At 36.8% G+C, this 14,827-nt stretch overlaps 1 non-coding gene across 1 annotated transcript; it reads right to left on the bottom strand.

Moving 5' to 3' along the window:
* Window positions 1–5,022: 5,022 nt before the first annotated feature.
* LOC128291058 (small nucleolar RNA R71) lies at window positions 5,023–5,129 on the bottom strand. Its single transcript, XR_008280835.1, has one exon. It is a non-coding gene; the product is annotated as a small nucleolar RNA R71 (small nucleolar RNA).
* Between the last annotated feature and the right edge of the window lie 9,698 nt (window positions 5,130–14,827).

Below are 14,827 nucleotides of genomic sequence, written 5' to 3'. Positions count from 1 at the left end.
TCAGGTAGTGATACAGACTTTTGGATTAGTTTAGATGATTGTTTGATGTTCCAGGATAGAGTATGAGAATCAAAAAATGATGAACATATTCAGAAAAGTTTACACGAGGCACACAGTGGTTGTTTATCAGTTTATCCAGGTCATACAAAAATGTATAAGATTTGAAAAAATTGTATTGGTGGTCAGGTATGAAAAGAGATATTTCTGATTTCGTATCGAGAGGTTTGATATGTCAACAAGTAAAAGCAAAACACCAAGTACCTTCGGGTTTACTTCAGCTAGTAATGGTACCCGAGTGGAAATGGGATAGAATCACAATGGACTTCGTGATGGGTAAGGGGTGTTACACGTCCACTTAAGTTATTAAACTTGTGTTTGTGTTGTTATAGGCCTTGGTAAGTTGTTTGATTAAGTAAAATTATGATTAAGTTATTCTTGCAATATAATTGTAAGGTAACTAATGAATTAATTATTAAACTGTGTTGAAATAGTAATTAATTGACACAATACTTATGTAACACCCCAAACCCGGCCTGGAAGTTTGGCTCGAACTTGGCGTGTCACATTGAAGTGTTTTTTGAAAACCATGTTTCCATTAAAACCCTTCTTAATAATTAAAACTTATACCCTTTTTAAACCTTGTTAGAAAACCTCAATTTGAATAACATTCTTAACAACTTTGTAAAAATCTTGGTAGTTATGAAACTTACTTTAAAAACAATTGCGGTTACGTGATGTTTTGAATAACGAGAGTTGCTTTGGAAAATCGTGTTCTAATACTAGCAATTATAAGAACAATAAATAAAATTCTAAATTTGAAAACCGAGAAAATTACAACGGCTTTACTACAACCCACATAAAATAATTTAAAGGTAATAATCAAAGCGTAACATAAACAAAGGTGTGTGGCTTCCTCCGAGCCCCTAGCAACCCCGATCCATCTAAGGCTAGAAATTACCGAAAGGTTAATAAACGGGTGAGTTTATGAAAACTCAGCAGAAATCCCTACTATAAAAAGGAACAATCATCATCTAAAAGAATTAAAAGTCGACCTAGCCTTACTTACAATTTCAATACCAATCGGTCTTAGCCCATTACAACAGATAGTACCGATGGACCTTAGCCCATTACGAATAAGAAACATTATCAAAATTGGAACCAAAATGAGAATCGAATCGAATCGATGAATGTAATCGAATCGAAATCAATATTAGTAATGTAATCGTAATCGTAATCGTAATCGAATTAGGTGACGTAATCGAATTAGGTGACGTAATCGAATCGTAATCGAATGTAATTAGAATCGAATCGATATAGTAATGTAATCAAAATCGAATCGAATTAGGTGACGTAATCGAATCGAATATGAATGCAATCCCAACCCAATCCACCAGTATACACCCCGTACCAACCTTACACCATGTGGGAGACAACTCGACCCACCCATCTGCTACACAATTACGTAATTTGCAGCATGGTCGCCAGAATGTATATCGTGACAGAGTCACCAGATCTGAATATTGTGGCGAGCCACCGAATCGATAATGTGGCAAACCCACCTAACGTAATCGTGGCACAAAGCCATAGATAACTGTAATAACTTCGGCACATAGCCATTAGTGACGGTAATATAACTGGCGTACAGCCTTCGGTAAATATGATCGACACAGAGTCGTCAACAAATATGTTAGGCACATAGCTACAGGTAAATACGTTTGGCACGAAGCCATAGTCAAGATGGCATAAAGCCATATTTAGGTTGGCACAGAGCCATTAATAACGGGTCTATAATCGGCACGAAGCCCACAACAACGGCACACAGCCTTCGGTAGCGTGATCGGTACTTAGCCATCGATCGGTCAACAGATATTGTGACAGAGTCACCAAATACAGATATTGTGGCAGAGCCACCAGAACGCTTCCTCCGTACAAAATCCCAACCCATGCAACATGTCATGTATGCAGAATGTCATGCCCATATTTGAATCAAACAATCACAGTCAAGTCATTCATATCACCAACATATATTCACAATCAAATTCGTCAAACACACAGTCCAAGTTAGTCACTTGCCCACAAGGGCAAAACAGTCATTTAACACCCTAAGGGCAAAATGGTAATTTTACCCCACAAGGGTATCTCGATAATTCTACCCTATAGGGGTATTTTGGTATTTCTACCCTACAAGGGTATTTCGATAATTCTATCCTACAGGGGTATTTTGGTAATTCTATCCTATAAGGGTATTTTAGTAATTCTACCCTATAGGGGTATTTCGGAAATTCTACCCTACAGGGGTATTTCAGTAATTTCACAATCGAGGGTAAAACGGTAATTCTGTAAATCGAGGGTAAAATGATAATTTTGTAAACTGAGGGTAAACTAGTAATTCTGTAAATCAAGGGTAAAACAGTAATTTTACAAATCGAGGGTAAAACGGTAATTCTATAAATCGAGGTAAAACAAGAATTACAGAACCGAGGGTAAAACAGTAATTCGTAAATTGAGGTAAAATAGTAATTACAGAACCGAGGGTAAAACAGTAATTCAGAAATTAAGGGTAAAATGATAATTTTACAAATCGAGGGTAAAACGGTAATTCTATAAATTGAGGGTAAAATAGTAATTCTATAAACTGAGGGTAAAACGGTAATTCTGTAAATCGAGGGTAAAACGGTAATTCTGTAAACTGAGGGTAAAACGGTAATTCTGTAAATCGAGGGTAAAACGGTAATTTTAAAAATCGAGGGTAAAACGATAATTCTGTAAATCGAGGGTAAAACAGTAATTCTATAAACTGAGGGTAAAACGGTAATTCTGTAAATCGAGGGTAAAATAGTAATTACAGAACCGAGGGTAAAACAGTAATTCAAATCGAGAGTACTTTGGTAATTTTACAAGTCGAGGGCATTTCAGTAATTGGTAAACTAAAGTATTCTAAACATGGATAACAATACGAATGGGCCTAAAGCCTATTCTCGGCCCAAATGGGCCCACACGCTCGTGTGGCCCTTTTAGCCCAAACCTAACCACAGATATGCGATTCACCTAGCCTAGTCCAATATTTACTACGCAATCAAACAACTTATCCAATTGGGCCGTAGGCCCATTGGGCCCATATGGCCCTTTCATTACCATCACGCCAAGTAGCCATCCAACAAGAAGAGTAGTGATAAATACACACCGATTGGAGACGGAGTTAATCCACGCCCGAGCACTCTTAGCCGACGCCCAACCCAAACGAGCACGCCATAAAGCGAAAGGGATCAGCCAAGAAAGGTACCTTTACTCTCCTCATGGTTCTCTCTATTTAAAGTTAGCTTCCCATCCACTCTTATGTTAGCTTCCCGATGTGGGATCCCTCCAACATCAGAGTTTAAATTCAACACCAACTCTTGCCGCCCCCTGTTAGCAAAATAAATGCTCTTTGATTGCCATGGGATTCGAACCCATGCCTCCCCTCAAATGCTCCACACGCCACTTGCCACTAAGCCATAAGGTTTTTTTGTGTCACAATTTCTCCAACAATATTCTTAAGGCCTACCTACTACACCGGTGGTTTGATTCACCTTAAACCAAATTTTTGCTAGAGTCTAGGTTTAAACCGAGGACTTCTCCAACACTTCTCAACACACTTAACCACTAAAACAAGCCTTCATTAACGAAATTTGCATGCACAACAGAATATTATAAGCTGCCTTCAACTGCTTCCATGCTCAAGGCCCAAAACTTCTAGGCCCAAATTCAGGGTGTTACAACTTAATCAGTGCATGTTTAATCTTCTAAGGTAGCTGAGGGTTAAATTAGCGACAGTATTAGATGATACATTAGCCTTGCATAACTTGCAAGATTATTGTGATTAAACTGTTTCAAGGGAGGAATACATTGTTACCTCACTTAATCTTTTATGTGCTTATGAAGATTGATTAATTGTTTGAATTGACATTGGAAAATGTTCAAGAGATTAGTTAATTTAATAGGTACGCATGAGCAGTAGTTAGCAAATTACCAAGTTGCTGTGAATTTATTTGTAACAACATGAACATGAGTTTAGTAATTATAAGTTAAGGAATGTAATTAATCTAACACAATTACGTCATCTTGATTAAAATTATCTTTTGAAATCGTGAAGTGAAAATCTTATTTTTATTTTATTTATTTTACTTATTTAAATTTTAGTTTTTAATCACTTCCTCAAAATTAAAATATTTTTTATTCACCAAAGTATTTTTAATTGCATTCATAAACAATTCATTTCACAGTCCCTGTGGGTACAATAACTCAACATTTACTTGTCACTTTATTACTAGTTTTGATTGTGTACACTTGCACATTTCCATTGTTCCAAGTTTTTGGTGCCATTGCCGGGGATTGTTTTAAAAGTAATTATTTGTGAATTTGTGAAATTTTCATTTTACTTTATTTTTCTGTTCAATTTAAACTTAATTAATTTTTTCTGTGTTTGTTTCAGATGTTTATAAGTATTGATCGAATTATCGATTTACTCCCCGTAGACCTTGAGATTGAAAGAACTTTTCGACAATGAAGGAGACAAGCAAGTCAAAGAAGGACTGAAGAGATGAACTACGAAATCCAAATCAAGGAAACAGAGCAAACCCTGCCCAAAATCCTATCCTTATTGCTGATGATAGGGATAAAGCTCTAAGACAGTATGCCATTCCAGTATTTCATATTCTGAATCTGAGTATTATGAGGCCTAAAATCGAGGCACAACAATTCGGGCTGAAGCCAGTCATGTTTTAGATGCTTTAGATAGTGGGTCAATTTAGTGGAATGCCTGCCAAAGATCCTCACCTTCACTTAAGACTGTTTATGAAGGTGAGCGATTCTTTGAAGTTACTCAGAGTACCCAAAGATGCACTACAATTAAAGTTGTTCCCATATTCACTAAGGGACAGAGCTCGAGCTTGGTTGAACTTATTGCCACCAAATTCCATTTCTACATGGCAAGAGTTAGTAGGAAGATTTCTCGTTAAGTATTTCCCACCAAGGATGGAGGCTAAGTTGAGGAACGAGATCATTGCTTTCCAACAAATGGATGATGAGCCCTTGCGTGAGGTATTGGAAAGGTATAAAGAATTATTACAAAAGTGCCCTCATCATGAAATCCCTTATTGCATCCAACTTGAGAAGTTTTATAATGGTTTCAATGCTCACACGAGGATGGTAGTGGAAGCTTCTGCTAATCGTGCTCTCCTTTCTAAGTCTTATAACGAAGCTTATGAAATCATTGAGAGAATTGCTAGTGACAATTATTAAAGGCCAACCAATCTATCAGTATTAGGGAGACGAGTTGTTGGAGTACATGAAGTGGATGCTCTCACTTCGCTTGCATCTCAGGTATCTTCGATTTCCTCAATGCTTAAAAAATTTACCACTAATGGGTTTAATAGTTTTGTAGCTCAACCACCTAATCACTTTGAAAATATAGCCTGTGTTTATTATGGGGAAGGACATTAGAGCTCAACACTGTCGAACTTGAAGAAGAGCCAGTGTAACACCCCTTACCCGTATCTGATGCCGGGACAGGGTTTGAGGTGTTATCTGACTTAAATGTAAACAAACATATGGATCCGAAACATAAAATTTCATCCAACTTTAAAACTTTTCAATCACATGTAAATTGTCCCTTATGAGGGCCTATGAGGCCCAAAACATACTTTGGGAGTGGTTCAGAACTAAACTGAGAACTTTCAATATTTCGAGATAACTTAGAAAATTTTTCATGTTTTTAGGGGTCACACACCCGTGTGGCTTGAGACATGCCCGTGTCCTCAGCCCGTGTAACTCTCTAACTATGATGTCATCAAGCAAATAAGGTCACACAGCCAAGTCACACGCCCGTGTGCTTAGGCCATGTGGCGAATTAAATTCCAAAATTAAGTGCAGACTTCACATGGCCTGGGAACATGCCCATGTCCTAAGGCCATGTCCTTTACACGACTGAAACACACGACCATGTCTCTACCAGTTTGTTTACTACTGGGCATTCTGTTTTACATATCTAGGGTGTAGGGGACACACGGCCGAACAACACGCCCATGGGGCAGACCGTGTATCACACACGGCCTAGACACATGCCCGTGTGTCTACCGTGTGAACAAATTCTAGGCTATTTTTCAAGCCTTTTTTCCATCCTTAAAGACTCACTCACTTATACTTGTTCTCAGCATGCAACAAAGCACATTTAATTACTCCAATATCCATATCCTTGATTAAATTATGCCCCTAATGCCTCGATGCACTATCTCAATTTTTTTTACATGCATCTTTTAATATTTTCATACCAATTCATACCCTCTAGGTTTTTATATCCTTCTTTCCAACTTTACACATTTATATCATTGTTATGGTCATACTTATTGATCATCGATCATTGACCAAATAAGCATGCCATACCTTACATCCATCATTCACAAGCAACCACATCAACATGAACACATTGCATGCGTACATGATTAGTAAGGGTTACAACCCAATAATAAATATGAGCCACATCTCATGGCCACAGACAAAATGAATTTTCCATCATCAAAAGCCACCACACTTGGCCAAATTAAAAGACACATATGACAAAAAGGTAAGTTACCATATACATGCCATTATATAAAAATGAATATTTCTTTTATACCCAAAATGAGATTGTTGTTAGTGTGATAAAAGCTCCAACAGCCCTCCAACCTTCACGAGTCCGCAAACACTAAAAGACAGGGAAAATGAAACGGGGTAAGCATTACATGCTTAGTAAGTTTGTATAGCAGAAAGTAAACTTACCGGTCATTTTAAACACATGATCTCAATAAGTCATACTATCCATCAATTATAGATAAATTTTCCTTAAACACATGCAGGCAATCAACAAGTTAGTCACAAATAATCCAAGGTGCATGGATGAGCTCATCATATCATGTATACGTTCCACTTCATGTTTCTCATGTATTATATATATATATATATATTATCCATTGGATTACTGAATTTCCAATGGATATTTCATCCATCAATCCATATCTAGTAGTACCTTTTTGGTACACTCTCGAGCCACGTATCCTACAGCAGAATTACCAGTCCAGGCTAAATCCTTTATATGACAAAGAATTCCCGATAGAGTCTTATCTAGATTACTAGTCTAGGCTAAATCCAGTCAATTAGGATTACCAGTTTAGGCTAGATCCCAATTGAAACATATGCTCGATAGGCTCATTTCAAGATTACCTGTGACAGCCCTAAAGTGACCCTAGTCGGAAAGCGGTTTCGGGACCGCTAAACCGAGTCACCAAATTATTTGGATGTGATATTTATGGTATAAAATATGTGAATATGAATGTGCGAAAATCTTAAGCTTCGATTTAGTAAATTGCATGTGAATTTAGTCAAAAGGACTTGTGTGACACTTTTGAAATGTGATAGGCTAATCTACAAGGATCTAATAGTGTATGTATATGTGATGAGGCCTAATGGCCGATGTGGTGAATGTGAAAGTGTATGTATATGTGATGAGGCCTAATGGCCGATGTGATGAATGTGAAAGTGTATGTATATGTGATGAGGCCTAATGGCCGATGTGGTGAATGTGAAAGTGTATGTATATGTGATGAGGCCTAATGGCCGATGTGGTGAATGTGAAAGTGTATGTATATGTGATGAGGCCTAATGGCCGATGTGGTGAATGTGAAAGTGTATGTATATGTGATAAAGCCTAATGGCTAATGTAAAATATATGTGTGACATGCATATGTGGTAAAGCCGAATGGCTAATGTGAATGTTGTAACATGTGATTAAATGTACATGAAACTTGAATATGTTCCGGTGAGACCCGATGACTACGTGTGGAGATTATGACCGGTAAGACCCGATGACTACGTGTGGAGATTATGACCGGTAAGACCCGATGACTACGTGTGGAGATTATGTCCGGTAAGACTTCTTTTATAAGAATTGCTTATAAAAATACGCAATGCGAAAGGTTAAACAGTATGTACTCCAAGCTTATATGTGAGCTTGATTTAAACTAAACCATAAGGTAGTTATGTGATGTATACGAGAGCAATCTATGAGACTATTCCTATGATTATGATGAGATGTGCATATTTGGATAAAGGGGTGGTATGCCCAAGGAAGAGTGAAATAAAAATACGAACAACTATGTTATAACTTGATTGTTATCTGTTGACACTGCTTGAAACTTACTAAGCATTGTAATGCTTACTCCGTGTACTTTATTTCCTCTGTTTTATAGATCTCATTTGGAAGCTACAGGCTCGGGGATCGTCAGCAACTAGTCACACTATCACTATCCACTGTTTGGTACTGCTATGTTTTGGAATATCTTATGGCATGTATAGAATAGACTAGTAGTGAGAGGATATCTTGGTTAATGTATAGGACTACCCTTTTGGTGTAGGTCATGTACCCTTCGGTTTTGTGTAAATTCGGATAGCCATGCGAAAATGGCTTAGATATACTTTGATCATAGCATTATAATCGTTGTATGTTGTTTGTCAAGAGGTATGGAAATGTTGGTAACGGTTAGCCATGGGAATGGTCATTCATGATCACTTTTGGTATATGTATGACAAACTCTAGTTGATCCATGGAGGATCATGAAATAGGTAAAGTTTACCTTAAAAATAGATGCTGGTAGCAGCAGTGACGTGAATGTGAAAAATCACTAAAAATAGTATAAAGGGAATTAAATAGGGAATAAATTATGTAGTCGAACCTTGATGAATCTATTTTCGTAGGAAAGTAACGAAACAATCATATGAACAGTATGTTAAGAGATATTTAAGTTTTCGTGAGACAGGGCCAGAACGGTTTCTGGATTCCCTGTTCCGACTTTGGAAATTCATTGTAAATTATCCAGAGATAATTAGGAGTCATGCCATATATGTATAGATTCCTCTTTGAGTCTAGTTTCTAAAGAAACAAACGGCATCAGTATTGAAGCCCTGTACAGGGAGATATCCAATTTGTAACGCACAAAGGTCAGTGTAGTTGATCCTTGCAACAGGGGGGAATTTAACTAATAAACTGTACTAATTGGCCTAACCAATAATTCTATAAAAAAATTTGTAGATGCATATATGAGTCTAGTTTCAGGGAAAAATTACGAAACTGGTTTTCGAGTTTTGGAACTCAAGATATGATTTTTAAAGTGATAGTGACGCAGTTAGCTAACTGCCTGGAAAATTTTAAAATGGACCGTGAAAGTGAATGGTTTAAGCCGTTAACCCTCGTGTCCGATTCCGGTAGCGGACTCGCACGGGTGTTACAATTTTATTGGTATCAGAGCTACGGTTTAGTCGATTCTAGGACTAACGTAGCACGCGTGAGTCTATTTATACATGCCATAAAGTGATAAAATGATAGTGTGATGATTTTTGACTATTAAAATGTGGTTGCTGTATTGTAATGAATCTTGATCCCGATCGAGCTGTAGAAAGCTTCTGACTATGAGAATTTGTGATATAACTTCACTTAGATACGCCTAAATTATTAAGTTGATCAGGTACGTATCATGTACTCGTATTTGAATTTCGATTTGGATTGAACTAAGGGTATAAGCGATGCAATGTTGAAAGAGTTTTATGACTATAAATGTGATTTTTGTATGTGGCTATGGAACTGGAAGTTGAGTGGTCGATAAGCATGTTGTGTTTGTATTCAAGTAATGTAAATGATATACAAATGTGTATTGCTATATGTGTATATGTACATGAGAATTGAGAGTGATGTATCCGGACTAAGTTCCGAAGAGCAAAGTTTAAGTGTTCATTTCTATACGAATTCAAACTTAAATGAGATGATATGTTTAAAAGTGTACATATATGATGTTTTATAGACTTGGTTAAGTCCTTTCAATGGGTATTAACGAATGAATATGGGCATTACGTGTGCGAATGATTGAGGCACTATGTGTGCGAGATCGGTAATCGAGGCACTATGTGTGCGAGATCGAATCGAGGCACTATGTGTGCGAGATCGAATCGAGGCACTATGTGCGAGATCGAAGAATCGAGGCACCGTGTGTGCGAGATCGATAATTGAGGCACTATGTGTGCGAGATCGATATTGAGGCACTGTGTGTGCGAGTTTTCAACGAGCATTAAGTGTGTGAAATGAGACTCATGTAAGACCTCGTCTGGGACGAAGGCATTGATTTGAGATAATGTGTAAGACCATGCCTGGGACATGGCATCGGCTCGAGATGTGAGAATATGTAAGACCATATCTAGGATATGGCATTGTAAGAGTTATATGTGCTTGAATTAGTTGAGCCCTTACAAGTAAGTATTCGCTTGATAAACGAGCTACCGGCCTTTGGCTAAATTGATCTTTTGTGTATGAACATAAGGGTTGGTAATGTGAAGTAAGTTCTTGAGTGAATAGAGCTTAAATTATGATTTGATTAGATCATGTTTTAAGCAAATCGAAATCACGCTCTTGGTGTGTGGCTATTGAGCCGAAATTGTAAATATGATGAGTGTCTTGTGTTGGAGCTTTGGTAATGAGAATGTAATAAGAATGTGTATTGATTTGTTGATATATGTGATTGGTTATTCGAATGGAATCAGGGCTAAGTCCCGAAGGCTTTTGTGCTAAGTTACTAAATCCTCCCGAAGGCAATTGTGCGAATAACTATAACCGGGCTATGTCCCGAGGACAATCGAGCGAGTCGCTATATCCAGTTAAATCCCGAAGGGACGTGATTCGGAAATGAGCAATCTTGCTGTAAAAATTTCAATTAATACGCTTGCAAAAATTCCAGCAATGAGGTATGTTCGTATGTGCTGAATGAATTAAATGTTCGTGTGTGGAAGTTGAATATTGAGATACTGACGGAGTTATAAAGGATATTTATTGGGATGTTTGAGTATATGTGTATTTTCGCCGAGTTACGACTTATACATGGATGAAAATGTGGGTTACAAATATGTGGGTTGATGATGTGAATTATACATGTTAGTATGTGCTTGATAGGTGTTTGAAATGCAATTGTGAATTAAATTAAGTGATTATTGCTTATGAAATCAAGGAAATGAGATATATGTGCATACTTGTAGAAATGTTTATGTATTTGTTTTGAGATAAGAAAATGATTTTATAGATCGATGTGAAATCAATAATGAATTACAATTGCTATCGATGAGCTAATGTTTATATGAATATAATTCAATAAGAGGACGTTATTCTAAACTATGCATCGGTAGAAATTTTCGGGGACGAAAATTTCTTAAGTAGGGGAGAGTTGTGACAGCCCTAAAGTGACCCTAGTCGGAAAGCGGTTTCGGGACCGCTAAACCGAGTCACCAAATTATTTGGATGTGATATTTATGGTATAAAATATGTGAATATGAATGTGCGAAAATCTTAAGCTTCGATTTAGTAAATTGCATGTGAATTTAGTCAAAAGGACTTGTGTGACACTTTTGAAATGTGATAGGCTAATCTACAAGGATCTAATAGTGTATGTATATGTGATGAGGCCTAATGGCCGATGTGGTGAATGTGAAAGTGTATGTATATGTGATGAGGCCTAATGGCCGATGTGATGAATGTGAAAGTGTATGTATATGTGATGAGGCCTAATGGCCGATGTGGTGAATGTGAAAGTGTATGTATATGTGATGAGGCCTAATGGCCGATGTGGTGAATGTGAAAGTGTATGTATATGTGATGAGGCCTAATGGCCGATGTGGTGAATGTGAAAGTGTATGTATATGTGATAAAGCCTAATGGCTAATGTAAAATATATGTGTGATATGCATATGTGGTAAAGCCGAATGGCTAATGTGAATGTTGTAACATGTGATTAAATGTACATGAAACTTGAATATGTTCCGGTGAGACCCGATGACTACGTGTGGAGATTATGACCGGTAAGACCCGATGACTACGTGTGGAGATTATGACCGGTAAGACCCGATGACTACGTGTGGAGATTATGTCCGGGTAAGACTTCTTTTATAAGAATTGCTTATAAAAATACGCAATGCGAAAGGTTAAACAGGTATGTACTCCAAGCTTATATGTGAGCTTGATTTAAACTAAACCATAAGGTAGTTATGTGATGTATACGAGAGCAATCTATGAGACTATTCCTATGATTATGATGAGATGTGCATATTTGGATAAAGGGGTGGTATGCCCGAAGGAAGAGTGAAATAAAAATACGAACAACTATGTTATAACTTGATTGTTATCTGTTGACACTGCTTGAAACTTACTAAGCATTGTAATGCTTACTCCGTACTTTATTTCCTCTGCTTTTATAGATCTCATTTGGAAGCTACAGGCTCGGGGATCGTCAAGAACTAGTCACACTATCACTATCCACCGTTTGGTACTGCTATGTTTTGGAATATCTTATGGCATGTATAGAATAGACTAGTAGTGAGAGGATATCTTGGTTAATGTATAGGACTACCCTTTTGGTGTAGGTCATGTACCCTTCGGTTTTGTGTAAATTCGGATAGCCATGCGAAAATGGCTTAGATATACTTTGATCATAGCATTATAATCGTTGTATGTTGTTTGTCAAGAGGTATGGAAATGTTGGTAACGGTTAGCCATGGAATGGTCATTCATGATCACTTTTGGTATATGTATGACAAACTCTAGTTGATCCATGGAGGATCATGAAATAGGTAAAGTTTACCTTAAAAATAGATGCTGGTAGCAGCAGTGATGTGAATGTGAAAATCACTAAAAATAGTATAAAGGGAATTAAATAGGAATAAATTATGTAGTCGAACCTTGATGAATCTATTTTCGTAGGAAAGTAACGAAACAATCATATGAATAGTATGTTAAGAGATATTTAAGTTTTCGTGAGACAGGGCCAGAACGGTTTCTGGATTCCCTGTTCCGACTTTGGAAATTCATTGTAAATTATCCAGAGATAATTAGGAGTCATGCCATATATGTATAGATTCCTCTTTGAGTCTAGTTTCTAAAGAAACAAACGGCATCAGTATTGAAGCCCTGTACAGGGAGATATCCAATTCGTAACGCACGAAGGTCAGTGTAGTTGATCCTTGCAACAGGGGGGAATTTAACTAATAAACTGTACTAATTGGCCTAACCAATAATTCTAGAAAAAAATTTGTAGATGCATATATGAGTCTAGTTTCAGGGAAAAATTACGAAACTGGTTTTCGAGTTTTGGAACTCAAGATATGATTTTTAAAGTGATAGTGACGCAGTTAGCTAACTGCCTGGAAAATTTTTAAAATGGACTGTGAAAGTGAATGGTTTAAGCCGTTAACCCCTCGTGTCCGATTCCGGTAGCGGACTCGGGTACGGGGTGTTACATTACCCGTCTGGGCTAAATCCTTTCTGCAACACATGCAGGATTCCATTTCGTATAAGATGTAACCTATCCGTCGGAATTCAAAAATTCAAGCAGATTACAATCCGTTTTTAATCAATTCTTAACTTATGAATAAATTCACATAATTCAATATTCTTACATTCCACACAACAATCAAAATCAACATATTTACATATTCAATTAAGTTATACACGAACTTACTTGGATGATGTTTCGGATTTGAATTCCGACTATTCTAAAACCTTTTATTTTCCACGGTCTACTTCCGATATCGGTCTTTCCGAGTCTATATAAGCAATTCAAATTATTAATCTATCACATTCATCAATTTCAGTCCGAAAATTCACTCTATGGTAAAATTACCTTTTTACCCCTGACTTTGCACATTTTTACACTTTGGTCCCTAGGCTCGTAAAATGAAATGCCTGCATTTTCTTGGTTACTCAAGCCTAGCCAAACATGTATTATACTTATACCAGCCTACATTTGCCTTCAAATTAGATTTTTAACCACCTAATTTACCACTTTTACAAGAAGGTCATTTTTAGGTGTTTCCATGAAAAACTACTTGGTAAAAGATGCTAAACACACACCAAACTTTCATATTCCTCCATTAGTCATCAAAATATAAGCATGTCACATATGGGTCAAGTTTCAAACATGAACCCTAGCTCAAAATGATGGTAGAAGTAGCTAAATCATACTTTAAGGACCTTAAAAACATAAAAACATTAAAAATGGGGCTAGGACATACTTACAATCAAGCTTGAAAATTGAAGAAAAACCCTAGCTATGGCTCCTTGAGAATTTCGACTAAGGGGGAGGAAGATGGGCACAATTTTTTTACTTATTTTGCCTTTTTATTCTTTAATTAATCAAATGACCAAAATGCCTTTTTTACTAAACTTTGAATTTTTATCCATGCATGTCCATTTTTGTTCAAAATTTTAGAACTTGGTCAAATTACTAATTAAGGGCCTCTAATTAATAATCCAACTCAATTCCATGCTAAAAGCTTCTAGAATTAAAGTTTTGCAACTTATTCAATTTAGTCCCTAAAAATAAATTGGGCATCTTAGGCATAGAATTTATTCATGAAATTTTCACACAAGTATACATTCACATCCTAGACATCATAATAATCATAAAATAATTATTTCTACATTGGATTTGTGTTCTCGAAATCACTGTTCTGACTAGGCCCTAAGTCAGGATGTTATAGTCAGCTAATGCTCAAGACTCAGTGGAAGTTCAACCGAGTGTTGAAATTCCAGTTTCACCGAAACCAGAATCTGTAAAATTCAATAAGGTAACTTTTGAACCATTTAATTGTGATAAACTAACAACTTTGTTAGATGCAAAATTTCCATAGAAGACGAATCAACCAGTTCAAGTAAATATTTTTCCACCACCCTACCTTCAAAGACTTCAGAAGTAGAAGCAGGAAGTCCAGCTCAAGAAATTTCTAG

Source organism: Gossypium arboreum, chromosome 3, assembly GCF_025698485.1.
Source record: "Gossypium arboreum isolate Shixiya-1 chromosome 3, ASM2569848v2, whole genome shotgun sequence".
In the NCBI taxonomy this organism is placed as follows: domain Eukaryota; kingdom Viridiplantae; phylum Streptophyta; class Magnoliopsida; order Malvales; family Malvaceae; genus Gossypium; species Gossypium arboreum.
This window is presented reverse-complemented; position numbering and strand designations above follow the sequence as displayed.